This window comes from Ambystoma mexicanum, chromosome 1p (assembly GCF_040938575.1).
Source record: "Ambystoma mexicanum isolate Mex_15411 chromosome 1p, UKY_AmexF1_1, whole genome shotgun sequence".
In the NCBI taxonomy this organism is placed as follows: domain Eukaryota; kingdom Metazoa; phylum Chordata; class Amphibia; order Caudata; family Ambystomatidae; genus Ambystoma; species Ambystoma mexicanum.
The window spans coordinates 12,746,476-12,770,618 of record NC_090921.1 but is presented as its reverse complement, the minus strand read 5'-3'; the positions used below and the strand labels follow the sequence as shown (position 1 = coordinate 12,770,618).

Here is a 24,143-nt window from a genome sequence, read left to right as displayed (position 1 = left end):
AGCTGGGCATAGGAGCTCCACTGGATGGAGCCAAGTGTCTTGAACTGAGTTTTTGTGATGCAGCAGGAAAAGGCGCTGCAAAAAGGAGCAACTACCAAGGCAAAGAGATGTGCATTCATTAGGGCATCGTGTCGGCAGATTTGTGGCCCTGCCAAGCACGTGTTTATTGACAGGATCGTGAACGCATGTCCGTTTTCAGTGAACAGTGATTTATGCTTTACCCTTTTTTGGTGAAAACGCACACGAGTCAGATGTGTGCTTTCAGTCTGGGTGTTCAGAAAAGCAAGAATTCATAAACACATGCCATTCCCTGGCTCCCAATTGTCCTGTCTGTACACGTGGCATGAAGATAAAAAAGAAACAGCTATTGGCAGCGGTGGGATTCGAACCCACGCCTCCAAAGAGACTGGAGCCTAAATCCAGCGCCTTAGACCGCTCGGCCACGCTACCCTGCTGGTACTGAAACGAGAGCCTCTGAGACCTGTATTTTTTTAGGGATTGGCTGGTTTGGCCATTAATTCAAAATCAAAGCAAAGCATGAACTTGGATTGAATTCTAGCACTGGCTGTGCAAAGCCCGAACTGAACAATAAAGCACACTTGTCAGCCTGAAATTGAAATGTCACCTTTCGGGAGTGCTCTGTTCGACAGCAGTCTGGTAGCCTAGTGGTCAATGTCAGCACCCCTCCATCCAGCAGTCCTGAGTTCAATTCCCGGTGAGGGAGGTCAGATCTTTTCTAGGTTTTTTTTGGTTCTAAAAATGTTTGGGAAGCGAAGGTTCAGGAACATTGCCGGTAGGGAGAGTAAGCTCTTTAAAGGCATGCAATGAGATGTGTTTTTCTTTATTTCTGCATATTTCTGTAGCTAGCTGCATTCTTTCAGTCAACATCCCGCCCCATTTAGTGCTCACGTTTTTAAAGAAGTCCACCATTAGCCCGCAGTGTAAGCCTACCCGGGGCCTCCGCCGATGGTCCATGGTGTGTGGGATCCTTACTGGACCAACCCCAGCCGTAACGCAAATCTTAGCTTTGTCTCATTCGACCCCTAACTCGACCCAAGGAGCTACTGCAAACTCTTAGCCTAACACTAGCCCTAAATGAAAGACGCCTATTGTCCTCACATGTGGGATTTTGTTCTCGCTGCTAGTGCATACGAAACTTGGTTCCGACGTGTCCAGGAGTGGGAGAATTACCAGGGACCTTGCAATCTCGTGCCTGGGGGTTTCTAAGCTGGGCATAGGAGCTCCACTGGATGGAGCCAAGTGTCTTGAACTGAGTTTTTGTGATGCAGCAGGAAAAGGCGCTGCAAAAAGGAGCAACTACCAAGGCAAAGAGATGTGCATTCATTAGGGCATCGTGTCGGCAGATTTGTGGCCCTGCCAAGCACGTGTTTATTGACAGGATCGTGAACGCATGTCCGTTTTCAGTGAACAGTGATTTATGCTTTACCCTTTTTTGGTGAAAACGCACACGAGTCAGATGTGTGCTTTCAGTCTGGGTGTTCAGAAAAGCAAGAATTCATAAACACATGCCATTCCCTGGCTCCCAATTGTCCTGTCTGTACACGTGGCATGAAGATAAAAAAGAAACAGCTATTGGCAGCGGTGGGATTCGAACCCACGCCTCCAAAGAGACTGGAGCCTAAATCCAGCGCCTTAGACCGCTCGGCCACGCTACCCTGCTGGTACTGAAACGAGAGCCTCTGAGACCTGTATTTTTTTAGGGATTGGCTGGTTTGGCCATTAATTCAAAATCAAAGCAAAGCATGAACTTGGATTGAATTCTAGCACTGGCTGTGCAAAGCCCGAACTGAACAATAAAGCACACTTGTCAGCCTGAAATTGAAATGTCACCTTTCGGGAGTGCTCTGTTCAACAGCAGTCTGGTAGCCTAGTGGTCAATGTCAGCACCCCTCCATCCAGCAGTCTTGAGTTCAATTCCCGGTGAGGGAGGTCAGATCTTTTCTAGGTTTTTTTTGGTTCTAAAAATGTTTGGGAAGCGAAGGTTCAGGAACATTGCCGGTAGGGAGAGTAAGCTCTTTAAAGGCATGCAATGAGATGTGTTTTTCTTTATTTCTGCATATTTCTGTAGCTAGCTGCATTCTTTCAGTCAACATCCCGCCCCATTTAGTGCTCACGTTTTTAAAGAAGTCCACCATTAGCCCGCAGTGTAAGCCTACCCGGGGCCTCCGCCGATGGTCCATGGTGTGTGGGATCCTTACTGGACCAACCCCAGCCGTAACGCAAATCTTAGCTTTGTCTCATTCGACCCCTAACTCGACCCAAGGAGCTACTGCAAACTCTTAGCCTAACACTAGCCCTAAATGAAAGACGCCTATTGTCCTCACATGTGGGATTTTGTTCTCGCTGCTAGTGCATACGAAACTTGGTTCCGACGTGTCCAGGAGTGGGAGAATTACCAGGGACCTTGCAATCTCGTGCCTGGGGGTTTCTAAGCTGGGCATAGGAGCTCCACTGGATGGAGCCAAGTGTCTTGAACTGAGTTTTTGTGATGCAGCAGGAAAAGGCGCTGCAAAAAGGAGCAACTACCAAGGCAAAGAGATGTGCATTCATTAGGGCATCGTGTCGGCAGATTTGTGGCCCTGCCAAGCACGTGTTTATTGACAGGATCGTGAACGCATGTCCGTTTTCAGTGAACAGTGATTTATGCTTTACCCTTTTTTGGTGAAAACGCACACGAGTCAGATGTGTGCTTTCAGTCTGGGTGTTCAGAAAAGCAAGAATTCATAAACACATGCCATTCCCTGGCTCCCAATTGTCCTGTCTGTACACGTGGCATGAAGATAAAAAAGAAACAGCTATTGGCAGCGGTGGGATTCGAACCCACGCCTCCAAAGAGACTGGAGCCTAAATCCAGCGCCTTAGACCGCTCGGCCACGCTACCCTGCTGGTACTGAAACGAGAGCCTCTGAGACCTGTATTTTTTTAGGGATTGGCTGGTTTGGCCATTAATTCAAAATCAAAGCAAAGCATGAACTTGGATTGAATTCTAGCACTGGCTGTGCAAAGCCCGAACTGAACAATAAAGCACACTTGTCAGCCTGAAATTGAAATGTCACCTTTCGGGAGTGCTCTGTTCAACAGCAGTCTGGTAGCCTAGTGGTCAATGTCAGCACCCCTCCATCCAGCAGTCTTGAGTTCAATTCCCGGTGAGGGAGGTCAGATCTTTTCTAGGTTTTTTTTGGTTCTAAAAATGTTTGGGAAGCGAAGGTTCAGGAACATTGCCGGTAGGGAGAGTAAGCTCTTTAAAGGCATGCAATGAGATGTGTTTTTCTTTATTTCTGCATATTTCTGTAGCTAGCTGCATTCTTTCAGTCAACATCCCGCCCCATTTAGTGCTCACGTTTTTAAAGAAGTCCACCATTAGCCCGCAGTGTAAGCCTACCCGGGGCCTCCGCCGATGGTCCATGGTGTGTGGGATCCTTACTGGACCAACCCCAGCCGTAACGCAAATCTTAGCTTTGTCTCATTCGACCCCTAACTCGACCCAAGGAGCTACTGCAAACTCTTAGCCTAACACTAGCCCTAAATGAAAGACGCCTATTGTCCTCACATGTGGGATTTTGTTCTCGCTGCTAGTGCATACGAAACTTGGTTCCGACGTGTCCAGGAGTGGGAGAATTACCAGGGACCTTGCAATCTCGTGCCTGGGGGTTTCTAAGCTGGGCATAGGAGCTCCACTGGATGGAGCCAAGTGTCTTGAACTGAGTTTTTGTGATGCAGCAGGAAAAGGCGCTGCAAAAAGGAGCAACTACCAAGGCAAAGAGATGTGCATTCATTAGGGCATCGTGTCGGCAGATTTGTGGCCCTGCCAAGCACGTGTTTATTGACAGGATCGTGAACGCATGTCCGTTTTCAGTGAACAATGATTTATGCTTTACCCTTTTTTGGTGAAAACGCACACGAGTCAGATGTGTGCTTTCAGTCTGGGTGTTCAGAAAAGCAAGAATTCATAAACACATGCCATTCCCTGGCTCCCAATTGTCCTGTCTGTACACGTGGCATGAAGATAAAAAAGAAACAGCTATTGGCAGCGGTGGGATTCGAACCCACGCCTCCAAAGAGACTGGAGCCTAAATCCAGCGCCTTAGACCGCTCGGCCACGCTACCCTGCTGGTACTGAAACGAGAGCCTCTGAGACCTGTATTTTTTTAGGGATTGGCTGGTTTGGCCATTAATTCAAAATCAAAGCAAAGCATGAACTTGGATTGAATTCTAGCACTGGCTGTGCAAAGCCCGAACTGAACAATAAAGCACACTTGTCAGCCTGAAATTGAAATGTCACCTTTCGGGAGTGCTCTGTTCAACAGCAGTCTGGTAGCCTAGTGGTCAATGTCAGCACCCCTCCATCCAGCAGTCTTGAGTTCAATTCCCGGTGAGGGAGGTCAGATCTTTTCTAGGTTTTTTTTGGTTCTAAAAATGTTTGGGAAGCGAAGGTTCAGGAACATTGCCGGTAGGGAGAGTAAGCTCTTTAAAGGCATGCAATGAGATGTGTTTTTCTTTATTTCTGCATATTTCTGTAGCTAGCTGCATTCTTTCAGTCAACATCCCGCCCCATTTAGTGCTCACGTTTTTAAAGAAGTCCACCATTAGCCCGCAGTGTAAGCCTACCCGGGGCCTCCGCCGATGGTCCATGGTGTGTGGGATCCTTACTGGACCAACCCCAGCCGTAACGCAAATCTTAGCTTTGTCTCATTCGACCCCTAACTCGACCCAAGGAGCTACTGCAAACTCTTAGCCTAACACTAGCCCTAAATGAAAGACGCCTATTGTCCTCACATGTGGGATTTTGTTCTCGCTGCTAGTGCATACGAAACTTGGTTCCGACGTGTCCAGGAGTGGGAGAATTACCAGGGACCTTGCAATCTCGTGCCTGGGGGTTTCTAAGCTGGGCATAGGAGCTCCACTGGATGGAGCCAAGTGTCTTGAACTGAGTTTTTGTGATGCAGCAGGAAAAGGCGCTGCAAAAAGGAGCAACTACCAAGGCAAAGAGATGTGCATTCATTAGGGCATCGTGTCGGCAGATTTGTGGCCCTGCCAAGCACGTGTTTATTGACAGGATCGTGAACGCATGTCCGTTTTCAGTGAACAGTGATTTATGCTTTACCCTTTTTTGGTGAAAACGCACACGAGTCAGATGTGTGCTTTCAGTCTGGGTGTTCAGAAAAGCAAGAATTCATAAACACATGCCATTCCCTGGCTCCCAATTGTCCTGTCTGTACACGTGGCATGAAGATAAAAAAGAAACAGCTATTGGCAGCGGTGGGATTCGAACCCACGCCTCCAAAGAGACTGGAGCCTAAATCCAGCGCCTTAGACCGCTCGGCCACGCTACCCTGCTGGTACTGAAACGAGAGCCTCTGAGACCTGTATTTTTTTAGGGATTGGCTGGTTTGGCCATTAATTCAAAATCAAAGCAAAGCATGAACTTGGATTGAATTCTAGCACTGGCTGTGCAAAGCCCGAACTGAACAATAAAGCACACTTGTCAGCCTGAAATTGAAATGTCACCTTTCGGGAGTGCTCTGTTCAACAGCAGTCTGGTAGCCTAGTGGTCAATGTCAGCACCCCTCCATCCAGCAGTCTTGAGTTCAATTCCCGGTGAGGGAGGTCAGATCTTTTCTAGGTTTTTTTTGGTTCTAAAAATGTTTGGGAAGCGAAGGTTCAGGAACATTGCCGGTAGGGAGAGTAAGCTCTTTAAAGGCATGCAATGAGATGTGTTTTTCTTTATTTCTGCATATTTCTGTAGCTAGCTGCATTCTTTCAGTCAACATCCCGCCCCATTTAGTGCTCACGTTTTTAAAGAAGTCCACCATTAGCCCGCAGTGTAAGCCTACCCGGGGCCTCCGCCGATGGTCCATGGTGTGTGGGATCCTTACTGGACCAACCCCAGCCGTAACGCAAATCTTAGCTTTGTCTCATTCGACCCCTAACTCGACCCAAGGAGCTACTGCAAACTCTTAGCCTAACACTAGCCCTAAATGAAAGACGCCTATTGTCCTCACATGTGGGATTTTGTTCTCGCTGCTAGTGCATACGAAACTTGGTTCCGACGTGTCCAGGAGTGGGAGAATTACCAGGGACCTTGCAATCTCGTGCCTGGGGGTTTCTAAGCTGGGCATAGGAGCTCCACTGGATGGAGCCAAGTGTCTTGAACTGAGTTTTTGTGATGCAGCAGGAAAAGGCGCTGCAAAAAGGAGCAACTACCAAGGCAAAGAGATGTGCATTCATTAGGGCATCGTGTCGGCAGATTTGTGGCCCTGCCAAGCACGTGTTTATTGACAGGATCGTGAACGCATGTCCGTTTTCAGTGAACAGTGATTTATGCTTTACCCTTTTTTGGTGAAAACGCACACGAGTCAGATGTGTGCTTTCAGTCTGGGTGTTCAGAAAAGCAAGAATTCATAAACACATGCCATTCCCTGGCTCCCAATTGTCCTGTCTGTACACGTGGCATGAAGATAAAAAAGAAACAGCTATTGGCAGCGGTGGGATTCGAACCCACGCCTCCAAAGAGACTGGAGCCTAAATCCAGCGCCTTAGACCGCTCGGCCACGCTACCCTGCTGGTACTGAAACGAGAGCCTCTGAGACCTGTATTTTTTTAGGGATTGGCTGGTTTGGCCATTAATTCAAAATCAAAGCAAAGCATGAACTTGGATTGAATTCTAGCACTGGCTGTGCAAAGCCCGAACTGAACAATAAAGCACACTTGTCAGCCTGAAATTGAAATGTCACCTTTCGGGAGTGCTCTGTTCAACAGCAGTCTGGTAGCCTAGTGGTCAATGTCAGCACCCCTCCATCCAGCAGTCTTGAGTTCAATTCCCGGTGAGGGAGGTCAGATCTTTTCTAGGTTTTTTTTGGTTCTAAAAATGTTTGGGAAGCGAAGGTTCAGGAACATTGCCGGTAGGGAGAGTAAGCTCTTTAAAGGCATGCAATGAGATGTGTTTTTCTTTATTTCTGCATATTTCTGTAGCTAGCTGCATTCTTTCAGTCAACATCCCGCCCCATTTAGTGCTCACGTTTTTAAAGAAGTCCACCATTAGCCCGCAGTGTAAGCCTACCCGGGGCCTCCGCCGATGGTCCATGGTGTGTGGGATCCTTACTGGACCAACCCCAGCCGTAACGCAAATCTTAGCTTTGTCTCATTCGACCCCTAACTCGACCCAAGGAGCTACTGCAAACTCTTAGCCTAACACTAGCCCTAAATGAAAGACGCCTATTGTCCTCACATGTGGGATTTTGTTCTCGCTGCTAGTGCATACGAAACTTGGTTCCGACGTGTCCAGGAGTGGGAGAATTACCAGGGACCTTGCAATCTCGTGCCTGGGGGTTTCTAAGCTGGGCATAGGAGCTCCACTGGATGGAGCCAAGTGTCTTGAACTGAGTTTTTGTGATGCAGCAGGAAAAGGCGCTGCAAAAAGGAGCAACTACCAAGGCAAAGAGATGTGCATTCATTAGGGCATCGTGTCGGCAGATTTGTGGCCCTGCCAAGCACGTGTTTATTGACAGGATCGTGAACGCATGTCCGTTTTCAGTGAACAGTGATTTATGCTTTACCCTTTTTTGGTGAAAACGCACACGAGTCAGATGTGTGCTTTCAGTCTGGGTGTTCAGAAAAGCAAGAATTCATAAACACATGCCATTCCCTGGCTCCCAATTGTCCTGTCTGTACACGTGGCATGAAGATAAAAAAGAAACAGCTATTGGCAGCGGTGGGATTCGAACCCACGCCTCCAAAGAGACTGGAGCCTAAATCCAGCGCCTTAGACCGCTCGGCCACGCTACCCTGCTGGTACTGAAACGAGAGCCTCTGAGACCTGTATTTTTTTAGGGATTGGCTGGTTTGGCCATTAATTCAAAATCAAAGCAAAGCATGAACTTGGATTGAATTCTAGCACTGGCTGTGCAAAGCCCGAACTGAACAATAAAGCACACTTGTCAGCCTGAAATTGAAATGTCACCTTTCGGGAGTGCTCTGTTCAACAGCAGTCTGGTAGCCTAGTGGTCAATGTCAGCACCCCTCCATCCAGCAGTCTTGAGTTCAATTCCCGGTGAGGGAGGTCAGATCTTTTCTAGGTTTTTTTTGGTTCTAAAAATGTTTGGGAAGCGAAGGTTCAGGAACATTGCCGGTAGGGAGAGTAAGCTCTTTAAAGGCATGCAATGAGATGTGTTTTTCTTTATTTCTGCATATTTCTGTAGCTAGCTGCATTCTTTCAGTCAACATCCCGCCCCATTTAGTGCTCACGTTTTTAAAGAAGTCCACCATTAGCCCGCAGTGTAAGCCTACCCGGGGCCTCCGCCGATGGTCCATGGTGTGTGGGATCCTTACTGGACCAACCCCAGCCGTAACGCAAATCTTAGCTTTGTCTCATTCGACCCCTAACTCGACCCAAGGAGCTACTGCAAACTCTTAGCCTAACACTAGCCCTAAATGAAAGACGCCTATTGTCCTCACATGTGGGATTTTGTTCTCGCTGCTAGTGCATACGAAACTTGGTTCCGACGTGTCCAGGAGTGGGAGAATTACCAGGGACCTTGCAATCTCGTGCCTGGGGGTTTCTAAGCTGGGCATAGGAGCTCCACTGGATGGAGCCAAGTGTCTTGAACTGAGTTTTTGTGATGCAGCAGGAAAAGGCGCTGCAAAAAGGAGCAACTACCAAGGCAAAGAGATGTGCATTCATTAGGGCATCGTGTCGGCAGATTTGTGGCCCTGCCAAGCACGTGTTTATTGACAGGATCGTGAACGCATGTCCGTTTTCAGTGAACAGTGATTTATGCTTTACCCTTTTTTGGTGAAAACGCACACGAGTCAGATGTGTGCTTTCAGTCTGGGTGTTCAGAAAAGCAAGAATTCATAAACACATGCCATTCCCTGGCTCCCAATTGTCCTGTCTGTACACGTGGCATGAAGATAAAAAAGAAACAGCTATTGGCAGCGGTGGGATTCGAACCCACGCCTCCAAAGAGACTGGAGCCTAAATCCAGCGCCTTAGACCGCTCGGCCACGCTACCCTGCTGGTACTGAAACGAGAGCCTCTGAGACCTGTATTTTTTTAGGGATTGGCTGGTTTGGCCATTAATTCAAAATCAAAGCAAAGCATGAACTTGGATTGAATTCTAGCACTGGCTCTGCAAAGCCCGAACTGAACAATAAAGCACACTTGTCAGCCTGAAATTGAAATGTCACCTTTCGGGAGTGCTCTGTTCAACAGCAGTCTGGTAGCCTAGTGGTCAATGTCAGCACCCCTCCATCCAGCAGTCTTGAGTTCAATTCCCGGTGAGGGAGGTCAGATCTTTTCTAGGTTTTTTTTGGTTCTAAAAATGTTTGGGAAGCGAAGGTTCAGGAACATTGCCGGTAGGGAGAGTAAGCTCTTTAAAGGCATGCAATGAGATGTGTTTTTCTTTATTTCTGCATATTTCTGTAGCTAGCTGCATTCTTTCAGTCAACATCCCGCCCCATTTAGTGCTCACGTTTTTAAAGAAGTCCACCATTAGCCCGCAGTGTAAGCCTACCCGGGGCCTCCGCCGATGGTCCATGGTGTGTGGGATCCTTACTGGACCAACCCCAGCCGTAACGCAAATCTTAGCTTTGTCTCATTCGACCCCTAACTCGACCCAAGGAGCTACTGCAAACTCTTAGCCTAACACTAGCCCTAAATGAAAGACGCCTATTGTCCTCACATGTGGGATTTTGTTCTCGCTGCTAGTGCATACGAAACTTGGTTCCGACGTGTCCAGGAGTGGGAGAATTACCAGGGACCTTGCAATCTCGTGCCTGGGGGTTTCTAAGCTGGGCATAGGAGCTCCACTGGATGGAGCCAAGTGTCTTGAACTGAGTTTTTGTGATGCAGCAGGAAAAGGCGCTGCAAAAAGGAGCAACTACCAAGGCAAAGAGATGTGCATTCATTAGGGCATCGTGTCGGCAGATTTGTGGCCCTGCCAAGCACGTGTTTATTGACAGGATCGTGAACGCATGTCCGTTTTCAGTGAACAGTGATTTATGCTTTACCCTTTTTTGGTGAAAACGCACACGAGTCAGATGTGTGCTTTCAGTCTGGGTGTTCAGAAAAGCAAGAATTCATAAACACATGCCATTCCCTGGCTCCCAATTGTCCTGTCTGTACACGTGGCATGAAGATAAAAAAGAAACAGCTATTGGCAGCGGTGGGATTCGAACCCACGCCTCCAAAGAGACTGGAGCCTAAATCCAGCGCCTTAGACCGCTCGGCCACGCTACCCTGCTGGTACTGAAACGAGAGCCTCTGAGACCTGTATTTTTTTAGGGATTGGCTGGTTTGGCCATTAATTCAAAATCAAAGCAAAGCATGAACTTGGATTGAATTCTAGCACTGGCTGTGCAAAGCCCGAACTGAACAATAAAGCACACTTGTCAGCCTGAAATTGAAATGTCACCTTTCGGGAGTGCTCTGTTCAACAGCAGTCTGGTAGCCTAGTGGTCAATGTCAGCACCCCTCCATCCAGCAGTCTTGAGTTCAATTCCCGGTGAGGGAGGTCAGATCTTTTCTAGGTTTTTTTTGGTTCTAAAAATGTTTGGGAAGCGAAGGTTCAGGAACATTGCCGGTAGGGAGAGTAAGCTCTTTAAAGGCATGCAATGAGATGTGTTTTTCTTTATTTCTGCATATTTCTGTAGCTAGCTGCATTCTTTCAGTCAACATCCCGCCCCATTTAGTGCTCACGTTTTTAAAGAAGTCCACCATTAGCCCGCAGTGTAAGCCTACCCGGGGCCTCCGCCGATGGTCCATGGTGTGTGGGATCCTTACTGGACCAACCCCAGCCGTAACGCAAATCTTAGCTTTGTCTCATTCGACCCCTAACTCGACCCAAGGAGCTACTGCAAACTCTTAGCCTAACACTAGCCCTAAATGAAAGACGCCTATTGTCCTCACATGTGGGATTTTGTTCTCGCTGCTAGTGCATACGAAACTTGGTTCCGACGTGTCCAGGAGTGGGAGAATTACCAGGGACCTTGCAATCTCGTGCCTGGGGGTTTCTAAGCTGGGCATAGGAGCTCCACTGGATGGAGCCAAGTGTCTTGAACTGAGTTTTTGTGATGCAGCAGGAAAAGGCGCTGCAAAAAGGAGCAACTACCAAGGCAAAGAGATGTGCATTCATTAGGGCATCGTGTCGGCAGATTTGTGGCCCTGCCAAGCACGTGTTTATTGACAGGATCGTGAACGCATGTCCGTTTTCAGTGAACAGTGATTTATGCTTTACCCTTTTTTGGTGAAAACGCACACGAGTCAGATGTGTGCTTTCAGTCTGGGTGTTCAGAAAAGCAAGAATTCATAAACACATGCCATTCCCTGGCTCCCAATTGTCCTGTCTGTACACGTGGCATGAAGATAAAAAAGAAACAGCTATTGGCAGCGGTGGGATTCGAACCCACGCCTCCAAAGAGACTGGAGCCTAAATCCAGCGCCTTAGACCGCTCGGCCACGCTACCCTGCTGGTACTGAAACGAGAGCCTCTGAGACCTGTATTTTTTTAGGGATTGGCTGGTTTGGCCATTAATTCAAAATCAAAGCAAAGCATGAACTTGGATTGAATTCTAGCACTGGCTGTGCAAAGCCCGAACTGAACAATAAAGCACACTTGTCAGCCTGAAATTGAAATGTCACCTTTCGGGAGTGCTCTGTTCAACAGCAGTCTGGTAGCCTAGTGGTCAATGTCAGCACCCCTCCATCCAGCAGTCTTGAGTTCAATTCCCGGTGAGGGAGGTCACATCTTTTCTAGGTTTTTTTTGGTTCTAAAAATGTTTGGGAAGCGAAGGTTCAGGAACATTGCCGGTAGGGAGAGTAAGCTCTTTAAAGGCATGCAATGAGATGTGTTTTTCTTTATTTCTGCATATTTCTGTAGCTAGCTGCATTCTTTCAGTCAACATCCCGCCCCATTTAGTGCTCACGTTTTTAAAGAAGTCCACCATTAGCCCGCAGTGTAAGCCTACCCGGGGCCTCCGCCGATGGTCCATGGTGTGTGGGATCCTTACTGGACCAACCCCAGCCGTAACGCAAATCTTAGCTTTGTCTCATTCGACCCCTAACTCGACCCAAGGAGCTACTGCAAACTCTTAGCCTAACACTAGCCCTAAATGAAAGACGCCTATTGTCCTCACATGTGGGATTTTGTTCTCGCTGCTAGTGCATACGAAACTTGGTTCCGACGTGTCCAGGAGTGGGAGAATTACCAGGGACCTTGCAATCTCGTGCCTGGGGGTTTCTAAGCTGGGCATAGGAGCTCCACTGGATGGAGCCAAGTGTCTTGAACTGAGTTTTTGTGATGCAGCAGGAAAAGGCGCTGCAAAAAGGAGCAACTACCAAGGCAAAGAGATGTGCATTCATTAGGGCATCGTGTCGGCAGATTTGTGGCCCTGCCAAGCACGTGTTTATTGACAGGATCGTGAACGCATGTCCGTTTTCAGTGAACAGTGATTTATGCTTTACCCTTTTTTGGTGAAAACGCACACGAGTCAGATGTGTGCTTTCAGTCTGGGTGTTCAGAAAAGCAAGAATTCATAAACACATGCCATTCCCTGGCTCCCAATTGTCCTGTCTGTACACGTGGCATGAAGATAAAAAAGAAACAGCTATTGGCAGCGGTGGGATTCGAACCCACGCCTCCAAAGAGACTGGAGCCTAAATCCAGCGCCTAAGACCGCTCGGCCACGCTACCCTGCTGGTACTGAAACGAGAGCCTCTGAGACCTGTATTTTTTTAGGGATTGGCTGGTTTGGCCATTAATTCAAAATCAAAGCAAAGCATGAACTTGGATTGAATTCTAGCACTGGCTGTGCAAAGCCCGAACTGAACAATAAAGCACACTTGTCAGCCTGAAATTGAAATGTCACCTTTCGGGAGTGCTCTGTTCAACAGCAGTCTGGTAGCCTAGTGGTCAATGTCAGCACCCCTCCATCCAGCAGTCTTGAGTTCAATTCCCGGTGAGGGAGGTCAGATCTTTTCTAGGTTTTTTTTGGTTCTAAAAATGTTTGGGAAGCGAAGGTTCAGGAACATTGCCGGTAGGGAGAGTAAGCTCTTTAAAGGCATGCAATGAGATGTGTTTTTCTTTATTTCTGCATATTTCTGTAGCTAGCTGCATTCTTTCAGTCAACATCCCGCCCCATTTAGTGCTCACGTTTTTAAAGAAGTCCACCATTAGCCCGCAGTGTAAGCCTACCCGGGGCCTCCGCCGATGGTCCATGGTGTGTGGGATCCTTACTGGACCAACCCCAGCCGTAACGCAAATCTTAGCTTTGTCTCATTCGACCCCTAACTCGACCCAAGGAGCTACTGCAAACTCTTAGCCTAACACTAGCCCTAAATGAAAGACGCCTATTGTCCTCACATGTGGGATTTTGTTCTCGCTGCTAGTGCATACGAAACTTGGTTCCGACGTGTCCAGGAGTGGGAGAATTACCAGGGACCTTGCAATCTCGTGCCTGGGGGTTTCTAAGCTGGGCATAGGAGCTCCACTGGATGGAGCCAAGTGTCTTGAACTGAGTTTTTGTGATGCAGCAGGAAAAGGCGCTGCAAAAAGGAGCAACTACCAAGGCAAAGAGATGTGCATTCATTAGGGCATCGTGTCGGCAGATTTGTGGCCCTGCCAAGCACGTGTTTATTGACAGGATCGTGAACGCATGTCCGTTTTCAGTGAACAGTGATTTATGCTTTACCCTTTTTTGGTGAAAACGCACACGAGTCAGATGTGTGCTTTCAGTCTGGGTGTTCAGAAAAGCAAGAATTCATAAACACATGCCATTCCCTGGCTCCCAATTGTCCTGTCTGTACACGTGGCATGAAGATAAAAAAGAAACAGCTATTGGCAGCGGTGGGATTCGAACCCACGCCTCCAAAGAGACTGGAGCCTAAATCCAGCGCCTTAGACCGCTCGGCCACGCTACCCTGCTGGTACTGAAACGAGAGCCTCTGAGACCTGTATTTTTTTAGGGATTGGCTGGTTTGGCCATTAATTCAAAATCAAAGCAAAGCATGAACTTGGATTGAATTCTAGCACTGGCTGTGCAAAGCCCGAACTGAACAATAAAGCACACTTGTCAGCCTGAAATTGAAATGTCACCTTTCGGGAGTGCTCTGTTCAACAGCAGTCTGGTAGCCTAGTGGTCAATGTCAGCACCCCTCCATCCAGCAGTCTTGAGTTCAATTCCCGGTGAGGGAGGTCAGATCTTTTCTAGGTTTTTTTTGGTTCTAAAAATGTTTGGGAAGCGAAGGTTCAGGAACATTGCCGGTAGGGAGAGTAAGCTCTTTAAAGGCATGCAATGAGATGTGTTTTTCTTTATTTCTGCATATTTCTGTAGCTAGCTGCATTCTTTCAGTCAACATCCCGCCCCATTTAGTGCTCACGTTTTTAAAGAAGTCCACCATTAGCCCGCAGTGTAAGCCTACCCGGGGCCTCCGCCGATGGTCCATGGTGTGTGGGATCCTTACTGGACCAACCCCAGCCGTAACGCAAATCTTAGCTTTGTCTCATTCGACCCCTAACTCGACCCAAGGAGCTACTGCAAACTCTTAGCCTAACACTAGCCCTAAATGAAAGACGCCTATTGTCCTCACATGTGGGATTTTGTTCTCGCTGCTAGTGCATACGAAACTTGGTTCCGACGTGTCCAGGAGTGGGAGAATTACCAGGGACCTTGCAATCTCGTGCCTGGGGGTTTCTAAGCTGGGCATAGGAGCTCCACTGGATGGAGCCAAGTGTCTTGAACTGAGTTTTTGTGATGCAGCAGGAAAAGGCGCTGCAAAAAGGAGCAACTACCAAGGCAAAGAGATGTGCATTCATTAGGGCATCGTGTCGGCAGATTTGTGGCCCTGCCAAGCACGTGTTTATTGACAGGATCGTGAACGCATGTCCGTTTTCAGTGAACAGTGATTTATGCTTTACCCTTTTTTGGTGAAAACGCACACGAGTCAGATGTGTGCTTTCAGTCTGGGTGTTCAGAAAAGCAAGAATTCATAAACACATGCCATTCCCTGGCTCCCAATTGTCCTGTCTGTACACGTGGCATGAAGATAAAAAAGAAACAGCTATTGGCAGCGGTGGGATTCGAACCCACGCCTCCAAAGAGACTGGAGCCTAAATCCAGCGCCTTAGACCGCTCGGCCACGCTACCCTGCTGGTACTGAAACGAGAGCCTCTGAGACCTGTATTTTTTTAGGGATTGGCTGGTTTGGCCATTAATTCAAAATCAAAGCAAAGCATGAACTTGGATTGAATTCTAGCACTGGCTGTGCAAAGCCCGAACTGAACAATAAAGCACACTTGTCAGCCTGAAATTGAAATGTCACCTTTCGGGAGTGCTCTGTTCAACAGCAGTCTGGTAGCCTAGTGGTCAATGTCAGCACCCCTCCATCCAGCAGTCTTGAGTTCAATTCCCGGTGAGGGAGGTCAGATCTTTTCTAGGTTTTTTTTGGTTCTAAAAATGTTTGGGAAGCGAAGGTTCAGGAACATTGCCGGTAGGGAGAGTAAGCTCTTTAAAGGCATGCAATGAGATGTGTTTTTCTTTATTTCTGCATATTTCTGTAGCTAGCTGCATTCTTTCAGTCAACATCCCGCCCCATTTAGTGCTCACGTTTTTAAAGAAGTCCACCATTAGCCCGCAGTGTAAGCCTACCCGGGGCCTCCGCCGATGGTCCATGGTGTGTGGGATCCTTACTGGACCAACCCCAGCCGTAACGCAAATCTTAGCTTTGTCTCATTCGACCCCTAACTCGACCCAAGGAGCTACTGCAAACTCTTAGCCTAACACTAGCCCTAAATGAAAGACGCCTATTGTCCTCACATGTGGGATTTTGTTCTCGCTGCTAGTGCATACGAAACTTGGTTCCGACGTGTCCAGGAGTGGGAGAATTACCAGGGACCTTGCAATCTCGTGCCTGGGGGTTTCTAAGCTGGGCATAGGAGCTCCACTGGATGGAGCCAAGTGTCTTGAACTGAGTTTTTGTGATGCAGCAGGAAAAGGCGCTGCAAAAAGGAGCAACTACCAAGGCAAAGAGATGTGCATTCATTAGGGCATCGTGTCGGCAGATTTGTGGCCCTGCCAAGCACGTGTTTATTGACAGGATCGTGAACGCATGTCCGTTTTCAGTGAACAGTGATTTATGCTTTACCCTTTTTTGGTGAAAACGCACACGAGTCAGATGTGTGCTTTCAGTCTGGGTGTTCAGAAAAGCAAGAATTCATAAACACATGCCATTCCCTGGCTCCCAATTGTCCTGTCTGTACACGTGGCATGAAGATAAAAAAGAAACAGCTATTGGCAGCGGTGGGATTCGAACCCACGCCTCCAAAGAGACTGGAGCCTAAATCCAGCGCCTTAGACCGCTCGGCCACGCTACCCTGCTGGTACTGAAACGAGAGCCTCTGAGACCTGTATTTTTTTAGGGATTGGCTGGTTTGGCCATTAATTCAAAATCAAAGCAAAGCATGAACTTGGATTGAATTCTAGCACTGGCTGTGCAAAGCCCGAACTGAACAATAAAGCACACTTGTCAGCCTGAAATTGAAATGTCACCTTTCGGGAGTGCTCTGTTCAACAGCAGTCTGGTAGCCTAGTGGTCAATGTCAGCACCCCTCCATCCAGCAGTCTTGAGTTCAATTCCCGGTGAGGGAGGTCACATCTTTTCTAGGTTTTTTTTGGTTCTAAAAATGTTTGGGAAGCGAAGGTTCAGGAACATTGCCGGTAGGGAGAGTAAGCTCTTTAAAGGCATGCAATGAGATGTGTTTTTCTTTATTTCTGCATATTTCTGTAGCTAGCTGCATTCTTTCAGTCAACATCCCGCCCCATTTAGTGCTCACGTTTTTAAAGAAGTCCACCATTAGCCCGCAGTGTAAGCCTACCCGGGGCCTCCGCCGATGGTCCATGGTGTGTGGGATCCTTACTGGACCAACCCCAGCCGTAACGCAAATCTTAGCTTTGTCTCATTCGACCCCTAACTCGACCCAAGGAGCTACTGCAAACTCTTAGCCTAACACTAGCCCTAAATGAAAGACGCCTATTGTCCTCACATGTGGGATTTTGTTCTCGCTGCTAGTGCATACGAAACTTGGTTCCGACGTGTCCAGGAGTGGGAGAATTACCAGGGACCTTGCAATCTCGTGCCTGGGGGTTTCTAAGCTGGGCATAGGAGCTCCACTGGATGGAGCCAAGTGTCTTGAACTGAGTTTTTGTGATGCAGCAGGAAAAGGCGCTGCAAAAAGGAGCAACTACCAAGGCAAAGAGATGTGCATTCATTAGGGCATCGTGTCGGCAGATTTGTGGCCCTGCCAAGCACGTGTTTATTGACAGGATCGTGAACGCATGTCCGTTTTCAGTGAACAGTGATTTATGCTTTACCCTTTTTTGGTGAAAACGCACACGAGTCAGATGTGTGCTTTCAGTCTGGGTGTTCAGAAAAGCAAGAATTCATAAACACATGCCATTCCCTGGCTCCCAATTGTCCTGTCTGTACACGTGGCATGAAGATAAAAAAGAAACAGCTATTGGCAGCGGTGGGATTCGAACCCACGCCTCCAAAGAGACTGGAGCCTAAATCCAGCGCCTTAGACCGCTCGGCCACGCTACCCTGCTGGTACTGAAACGAGAGCCTCTGAGACCTGTATTTTTTTAGGGATTGGCTGGTTTGGCCATTAATTCAAAATCAAAGCAAAGCATGAACTTGGATTGAATTCTAGCACTGGCTGTGCAAAGCCCGAACTGAACAATAAAGCACACTTGTCAGCCTGAAATTGAAATGTCACCTTTCGGGAGTGCTCTGTTCAACAGCAGTCTGGTAGCCTAGTGGTCAATGTCAGCACCCCTCCATCCAGCAGTCTTGAGTTCAATTCCCGGTGAGGGAGGTCAGATCTTTTCTAGGTTTTTTTTGGTTCTAAAAATGTTTGGGAAGCGAAGGTTCAGGAACATTGCCGGTAGGGAGAGTAAGCTCTTTAAAGGCATGCAATGAGATGTGTTTTTCTTTATTTCTGCATATTTCTGTAGCTAGCTGCATTCTTTCAGTCAACATCCCGCCCCATTTAGTGCTCACGTTTTTAAAGAAGTCCACCATTAGCCCGCAGTGTAAGCCTACCCGGGGCCTCCGCCGATGGTCCATGGTGTGTGGGATCCTTACTGGACCAACCCCAGCCGTAACGCAAATCTTAGCTTTGTCTCATTCGACCCCTAACTCGACCCAAGGAGCTACTGCAAACTCTTAGCCTAACACTAGCCCTAAATGAAAGACGCCTATTGTCCTCACATGTGGGATTTTGTTCTCGCTGCTAGTGCATACGAAACTTGGTTCCGACGTGTCCAGGAGTGGGAGAATTACCAGGGACCTTGCAATCTCGTGCCTGGGGGTTTCTAAGCTGGGCATAGGAGCTCCACTGGATGGAGCCAAGTGTCTTGAACTGAGTTTTTGTGATGCAGCAGGAAAAGGCGCTGCAAAAAGGAGCAACTACCAAGGCAAAGAGATGTGCATTCATTAGGGCATCGTGTCGGCAGATTTGTGGCCCTGCCAAGCACGTGTTTATTGACAGGATCGTGAACGCATGTCCGTTTTCAGTGAACAGTGATTTATGCTTTACCCTTTTTTGGTGAAAACGCACACGAGTCAGATGTGTGCTTTCAGTCTGGGTGTTCAGAAAAGCAAGAATTCATAAACACATGCCATTCCCTGGCTCCCAATTGTCCTGTCTGTACACGTGGCATGAAGATAAAAAAGAAACAGCTATTGGCAGCGGTGGGATTCGAACCCACGCCTCCAAAGAGACTGGAGCCTAAATCCAGCGCCTTAGACCGCTCGGCCACGCTACCCTGCTGGTACTGAAACGAGAGCCTCTGAGACCTGTATTTTTTTAGGGATTGGCTGGTTTGGCCATTAATTCAAAATCAAAGCAAAGCATGAACTTGGATTGAATTCTAGCACTGGCTGTGCAAAGCCCGAACTGAACAATAAAGCACACTTGTCAGCCTGAAATTGAAATGTCACCTTTCGGGAGTGCTCTGTTCAACAGCAGTCTGGTAGCCTAGTGGTCAATGTCAGCACCCCTCCATCCAGCAGTCTTGAGTTCAATTCCCGGTGAGGGAGGTCAGATCTTTTCTAGGTTTTTTTTGGTTCTAAAAATGTTTGGGAAGCGAAGGTTCAGGAACATTGCCGGTAGGGAGAGTAAGCTCTTTAAAGGCATGCAATGAGATGTGTTTTTCTTTATTTCTGCATATTTCTGTAGCTAGCTGCATTCTTTCAGTCAACATCCCGCCCCATTTAGTGCTCACGTTTTTAAAGAAGTCCACCATTAGCCCGCAGTGTAAGCCTACCCGGGGCCTCCGCCGATGGTCCATGGTGTGTGGGATCCTTACTGGACCAACCCCAGCCGTAACGCAAATCTTAGCTTTGTCTCATTCGACCCCTAACTCGACCCAAGGAGCTACTGCAAACTCTTAGCCTAACACTAGCCCTAAATGAAAGACGCCTATTGTCCTCACATGTGGGATTTTGTTCTCGCTGCTAGTGCATACGAAACTTGGTTCCGACGTGTCCAGGAGTGGGAGAATTACCAGGGACCTTGCAATCTCGTGCCTGGGGGTTTCTAAGCTGGGCATAGGAGCTCCACTGGATGGAGCCAAGTGTCTTGAACTGAGTTTTTGTGATGCAGCAGGAAAAGGCGCTGCAAAAAGGAGCAACTACCAAGGCAAAGAGATGTGCATTCATTAGGGCATCGTGTCGGCAGATTTGTGGCCCTGCCAAGCACGTGTTTATTGACAGGATCGTGAACGCATGTCCGTTTTCAGTGAACAGTGATTTATGCTTTACCCTTTTTTGGTGAAAACGCACACGAGTCAGATGTGTGCTTTCAGTCTGGGTGTTCAGAAAAGCAAGAATTCATAAACACATGCCATTCCCTGGCTCCCAATTGTCCTGTCTGTACACGTGGCATGAAGATAAAAAAGAAACAGCTATTGGCAGCGGTGGGATTCGAACCCACGCCTCCAAAGAGACTGGAGCCTAAATCCAGCGCCTTAGACCGCTCGGCCACGCTACCCTGCTGGTACTGAAACGAGAGCCTCTGAGACCTGTATTTTTTTAGGGATTGGCTGGTTTGGCCATTAATTCAAAATCAAAGCAAAGCATGAACTTGGATTGAATTCTAGCACTGGCTGTGCAAAGCCCGAACTGAACAATAAAGCACACTTGTCAGCCTGAAATTGAAATGTCACCTTTCGGGAGTGCTCTGTTCAACAGCAGTCTGGTAGCCTAGTGGTCAATGTCAGCACCCCTCCATCCAGCAGTCTTGAGTTCAATTCCCGGTGAGGGAGGTCAGATCTTTTCTAGGTTTTTTTTGGTTCTAAAAATGTTTGGGAAGCGAAGGTTCAGGAACATTGCCGGTAGGGAGAGTAAGCTCTTTAAAGGCATGCAATGAGATGTGTTTTTCTTTATTTCTGCATATTTCTGTAGCTAGCTGCATTCTTTCAGTCAACATCCCGCCCCATTTAGTGCTCACGTTTTTAAAGAAGTCCACCATTAGCCCGCAGTGTAAGCCTACCCGGGGCCTCCGCCGATGGTCCATGGTGTGTGGGATCCTTACTGGACCAACCCCAGCCGTAACGCAAATCTTAGCTTTGTCTCATTCGACCCCTAACTCGACCCAAGGAGCTACTGCAAACTCTTAGCCTAACACTAGCCCTAAATGAAAGACGCCTATTGTCCTCACATGTGGGATTTTGTTCTCGCTGCTAGTGCATACGAAACTTGGTTCCGACGTGTCCAGGAGTGGGAGAATTACCAGGGACCTTGCAATCTCGTGCCTGGGGGTTTCTAAGCTGGGCATAGGAGCTCCACTGGATGGAGCCAAGTGTCTTGAACTGAGTTTTTGTGATGCAGCAGGAAAAGGCGCTGCAAAAAGGAGCAACTACCAAGGCAAAGAGATGTGCATTCATTAGGGCATCGTGTCGGCAGATTTGTGGCCCTGCCAAGCACGTGTTTATTGACAGGATCGTGAACGCATGTCCGTTTTCAGTGAACAGTGATTTATGCTTTACCCTTTTTTGGTGAAAACGCACACGAGTCAGATGTGTGCTTTCAGTCTGGGTGTTCAGAAAAGCAAGAATTCATAAACACATGCCATTCCCTGGCTCCCAATTGTCCTGTCTGTACACGTGGCATGAAGATAAAAAAGAAACAGCTATTGGCAGCGGTGGGATTCGAACCCACGCCTCCAAAGAGACTGGAGCCTAAATCCAGCGCCTTAGACCGCTCGGCCACGCTACCCTGCTGGTACTGAAACGAGAGCCTCTGAGACCTGTATTTTTTTAGGGATTGGCTGGTTTGGCCATTAATTCAAAATCAAAGCAAAGCATGAACTTGGATTGAATTCTAGCACTGGCTGTGCAAAGCCCGAACTGAACAATAAAGCACACTTGTCAGCCTGAAATTGAAATGTCACCTTTCGGGAGTGCTCTGTTCAACAGCAGTCTGGTAGCCTAGTGGTCAATGTCAGCACCCCTCCATCCAGCAGTCTTGAGTTCAATTCCCGGTGAGGGAGGTCAGATCTTTTCTAGGTTTTTTTTGGTTCTAAAAATGTTTGGGAAGCGAAGGTTCAGGAACATTGCCGGTAGGGAGAGTAAGCTCTTTAAAGGCATGCAATGAGATGTGTTTTTCTTTATTTCTGCATATTTCTGTAGCTAGCTGCATTCTTTCAGTCAACATCCCGCCCCATTTAGTGCTCACGTTTTTAAAGAAGTCCACCATTAGCCCGCAGTGTAAGCCTACCCGGGGCCTCCGCCGATGGTCCATGGTGTGTGGGATCCTTACTGGACCAACCCCAGCCGTAACGCAAATCTTAGCTTTGTCTCATTCGACCCCTAACTCGACCCAAGGAGCTACTGCAAACTCTTAGCCTAACACTAGCCCTAAATGAAAGACGCCTATTGTCCTCACATGTGGGATTTTGTTCTCGCTGCTAGTGCATACGAAACTTGGTTCCGACGTGTCCAGGAGTGGGAGAATTACCAGGGACCTTGCAATCTCGTGCCTGGGGGTTTCTAAGCTGGGCATAGGAGCTCCACTGGATGGAGCCAAGTGTCTTGAACTGAGTTTTTGTGATGCAGCAGGAAAAGGCGCTGCAAAAAGGAGCAACTACCAAGGCAAAGAGATGTGCATTCATTAGGGCATCGTGTCGGCAGATTTGTGGCCCTGCCAAGCACGTGTTTATTGACAGGATCGTGAACGCATGTCCGTTTTCAGTGAACAGTGATTTATGCTTTACCCTTTTTTGGTGAAAACGCACACGAGTCAGATGTGTGCTTTCAGTCTGGGTGTTCAGAAAAGCAAGAATTCATAAACACATGCCATTCCCTGGCTCCCAATTGTCCTGTCTGTACACGTGGCATGAAGATAAAAAAGAAACAGCTATTGGCAGCGGTGGGATTCGAACCCACGCCTCCAAAGAGACTGGAGCCTAAATCCAGCGCCTTAGACCGCTCGGCCACGCTACCCTGCTGGTACTGAAACGAGAGCCTCTGAGACCTGTATTTTTTTAGGGATTGGCTGGTTTGGCCATTAATTCAAAATCAAAGCAAAGCATGAACTTGGATTGAATTCTAGCACTGGCTGTGCAAAGCCCGAACTGAACAATAAAGCACACTTGTCAGCCTGAAATTGAAATGTCACCTTTCGGGAGTGCTCTGTTCAACAGCAGTCTGGTAGCCTAGTGGTCAATGTCAGCACCCCTCCATCCAGCAGTCTTGAGTTCAATTCCCGGTGAGGGAGGTCACATCTTTTCTAGGTTTTTTTTGGTTCTAAAAATGTTTGGGAAGCGAAGGTTCAGGAACATTGCCGGTAGGGAGAGTAAGCTCTTTAAAGGCATGCAATGAGATGTGTTTTTCTTTATTTCTGCATATTTCTGTAGCTAGCTGCATTCTTTCAGTCAACATCCCGCCCCATTTAGTGCTCACGTTTTTAAAGAAGTCCACCATTAGCCCGCAGTGTAAGCCTACCCGGGGCCTCCGCCGATGGTCCATGGTGTGTGGGATCCTTACTGGACCAACCCCAGCCGTAACGCAAATCTTAGCTTTGTCTCATTCGACCCCTAACTCGACCCAAGGAGCTACTGCAAACTCTTAGCCTAACACTAGCCCTAAATGAAAGACGCCTATTGTCCTCACATGTGGGATTTTGTTCTCGCTGCTAGTGCATACGAAACTTGGTTCCGACGTGTCCAGGAGTGGGAGAATTACCAGGGACCTTGCAATCTCGTGCCTGGGGGTTTCTAAGCTGGGCATAGGAGCTCCACTGGATGGAGCCAAGTGTCTTGAACTGAGTTTTTGTGATGCAGCAGGAAAAGGCGCTGCAAAAAGGAGCAACTACCAAGGCAAAGAGATGTGCATTCATTAGGGCATCGTGTCGGCAGATTTGTGGCCCTGCCAAGCACGTGTTTATTGACAGGATCGTGAACGCATGTCCGTTTTCAGTGAACAGTGATTTATGCTTTACCCTTTTTTGGTGAAAACGCACACGAGTCAGATGTGTGCTTTCAGTCTGGGTGTTCAGAAAAGCAAGAATTCATAAACACATGCCATTCCCTGGCTCCCAATTGTCCTGTCTGTACACGTGGCATGAAGATAAAAAAGAAACAGCTATTGGCAGCGGTGGGATTCGAACCCACGCCTCCAAAGAGACTGGAGCCTAAATCCAGCGCCTTAGACCGCTCGGCCACGCTACCCTGCTGGTACTGAAACGAGAGCCTCTGAGACCTGTATTTTTTTAGGGATTGGCTGGTTTGGCCATTAATTCAAAATCAAAGCAAAGCATGAACTTGGATTGAATTCTAGCACTGGCTGTGCAAAGCCCGAACTGAACAATAAAGCACACTTGTCAGCCTGAAATTGAAATGTCACCTTTCGGGAGTGCTCTGTTCAACAGCAGTCTGGTAGCCTAGTGGTCAATGTCAGCACCCCTCCATCCAGCAGTCTTGAGTTCAATTCCCGGTGAGGGAGGTCAGATCTTTTCTAGGTTTTTTTTGGTTCTAAAAATGTTTGGGAAGCGAAGGTTCAGGAACATTGCCGGTAGGGAGAGTAAGCTCTTTAAAGGCATGCAATGAGATGTGTTTTTCTTTATTTCT

At 47.9% G+C, this 24,143-nt stretch overlaps 20 non-coding genes across 20 annotated transcripts; all 20 read right to left on the bottom strand.

The window, feature by feature from the left end:
* Nucleotides 1-368: 368 nt before the first annotated feature.
* Nucleotides 369-450, bottom strand: TRNAL-UAG (transfer RNA leucine (anticodon UAG)). Its single transcript has one exon. It is a non-coding gene; the product is annotated as a tRNA-Leu (tRNA).
* Nucleotides 451-1,594: 1,144 nt separating this feature from the next.
* Nucleotides 1,595-1,676, bottom strand: TRNAL-UAG (transfer RNA leucine (anticodon UAG)). Its single transcript has one exon. It is a non-coding gene; the product is annotated as a tRNA-Leu (tRNA).
* A 1,144-nt stretch (nucleotides 1,677-2,820) lies between these two features.
* Nucleotides 2,821-2,902, bottom strand: TRNAL-UAG (transfer RNA leucine (anticodon UAG)). The gene has a single exon. It is a non-coding gene; the product is annotated as a tRNA-Leu (tRNA).
* Nucleotides 2,903-4,046: 1,144 nt separating this feature from the next.
* TRNAL-UAG (transfer RNA leucine (anticodon UAG)) lies at nucleotides 4,047-4,128 on the bottom strand. Its single transcript has one exon. It is a non-coding gene; the product is annotated as a tRNA-Leu (tRNA).
* Nucleotides 4,129-5,272: 1,144 nt separating this feature from the next.
* Nucleotides 5,273-5,354, bottom strand: TRNAL-UAG (transfer RNA leucine (anticodon UAG)). The gene has a single exon. It is a non-coding gene; the product is annotated as a tRNA-Leu (tRNA).
* Nucleotides 5,355-6,498: 1,144 nt separating this feature from the next.
* Nucleotides 6,499-6,580, bottom strand: TRNAL-UAG (transfer RNA leucine (anticodon UAG)). Its single transcript has one exon. It is a non-coding gene; the product is annotated as a tRNA-Leu (tRNA).
* A 1,144-nt stretch (nucleotides 6,581-7,724) lies between these two features.
* On the bottom strand, nucleotides 7,725-7,806 carry TRNAL-UAG (transfer RNA leucine (anticodon UAG)). The gene has a single exon. It is a non-coding gene; the product is annotated as a tRNA-Leu (tRNA).
* Nucleotides 7,807-8,950: 1,144 nt separating this feature from the next.
* On the bottom strand, nucleotides 8,951-9,032 carry TRNAL-UAG (transfer RNA leucine (anticodon UAG)). Its single transcript has one exon. It is a non-coding gene; the product is annotated as a tRNA-Leu (tRNA).
* A 1,144-nt stretch (nucleotides 9,033-10,176) lies between these two features.
* Nucleotides 10,177-10,258, bottom strand: TRNAL-UAG (transfer RNA leucine (anticodon UAG)). Its single transcript has one exon. It is a non-coding gene; the product is annotated as a tRNA-Leu (tRNA).
* Nucleotides 10,259-11,402: 1,144 nt separating this feature from the next.
* Nucleotides 11,403-11,484, bottom strand: TRNAL-UAG (transfer RNA leucine (anticodon UAG)). Its single transcript has one exon. It is a non-coding gene; the product is annotated as a tRNA-Leu (tRNA).
* Nucleotides 11,485-12,628: 1,144 nt separating this feature from the next.
* Nucleotides 12,629-12,710, bottom strand: TRNAL-UAG (transfer RNA leucine (anticodon UAG)). The gene has a single exon. It is a non-coding gene; the product is annotated as a tRNA-Leu (tRNA).
* Nucleotides 12,711-13,854: 1,144 nt separating this feature from the next.
* Nucleotides 13,855-13,936, bottom strand: TRNAL-UAG (transfer RNA leucine (anticodon UAG)). Its single transcript has one exon. It is a non-coding gene; the product is annotated as a tRNA-Leu (tRNA).
* Nucleotides 13,937-15,080: 1,144 nt separating this feature from the next.
* TRNAL-UAG (transfer RNA leucine (anticodon UAG)) lies at nucleotides 15,081-15,162 on the bottom strand. The gene has a single exon. It is a non-coding gene; the product is annotated as a tRNA-Leu (tRNA).
* Nucleotides 15,163-16,306: 1,144 nt separating this feature from the next.
* TRNAL-UAG (transfer RNA leucine (anticodon UAG)) lies at nucleotides 16,307-16,388 on the bottom strand. The gene has a single exon. It is a non-coding gene; the product is annotated as a tRNA-Leu (tRNA).
* A 1,144-nt stretch (nucleotides 16,389-17,532) lies between these two features.
* TRNAL-UAG (transfer RNA leucine (anticodon UAG)) lies at nucleotides 17,533-17,614 on the bottom strand. The gene has a single exon. It is a non-coding gene; the product is annotated as a tRNA-Leu (tRNA).
* Nucleotides 17,615-18,758: 1,144 nt separating this feature from the next.
* TRNAL-UAG (transfer RNA leucine (anticodon UAG)) lies at nucleotides 18,759-18,840 on the bottom strand. Its single transcript has one exon. It is a non-coding gene; the product is annotated as a tRNA-Leu (tRNA).
* A 1,144-nt stretch (nucleotides 18,841-19,984) lies between these two features.
* TRNAL-UAG (transfer RNA leucine (anticodon UAG)) lies at nucleotides 19,985-20,066 on the bottom strand. Its single transcript has one exon. It is a non-coding gene; the product is annotated as a tRNA-Leu (tRNA).
* Nucleotides 20,067-21,210: 1,144 nt separating this feature from the next.
* On the bottom strand, nucleotides 21,211-21,292 carry TRNAL-UAG (transfer RNA leucine (anticodon UAG)). Its single transcript has one exon. It is a non-coding gene; the product is annotated as a tRNA-Leu (tRNA).
* A 1,144-nt stretch (nucleotides 21,293-22,436) lies between these two features.
* Nucleotides 22,437-22,518, bottom strand: TRNAL-UAG (transfer RNA leucine (anticodon UAG)). Its single transcript has one exon. It is a non-coding gene; the product is annotated as a tRNA-Leu (tRNA).
* Nucleotides 22,519-23,662: 1,144 nt separating this feature from the next.
* Nucleotides 23,663-23,744, bottom strand: TRNAL-UAG (transfer RNA leucine (anticodon UAG)). Its single transcript has one exon. It is a non-coding gene; the product is annotated as a tRNA-Leu (tRNA).
* Between the last annotated feature and the right edge of the window lie 399 nt (nucleotides 23,745-24,143).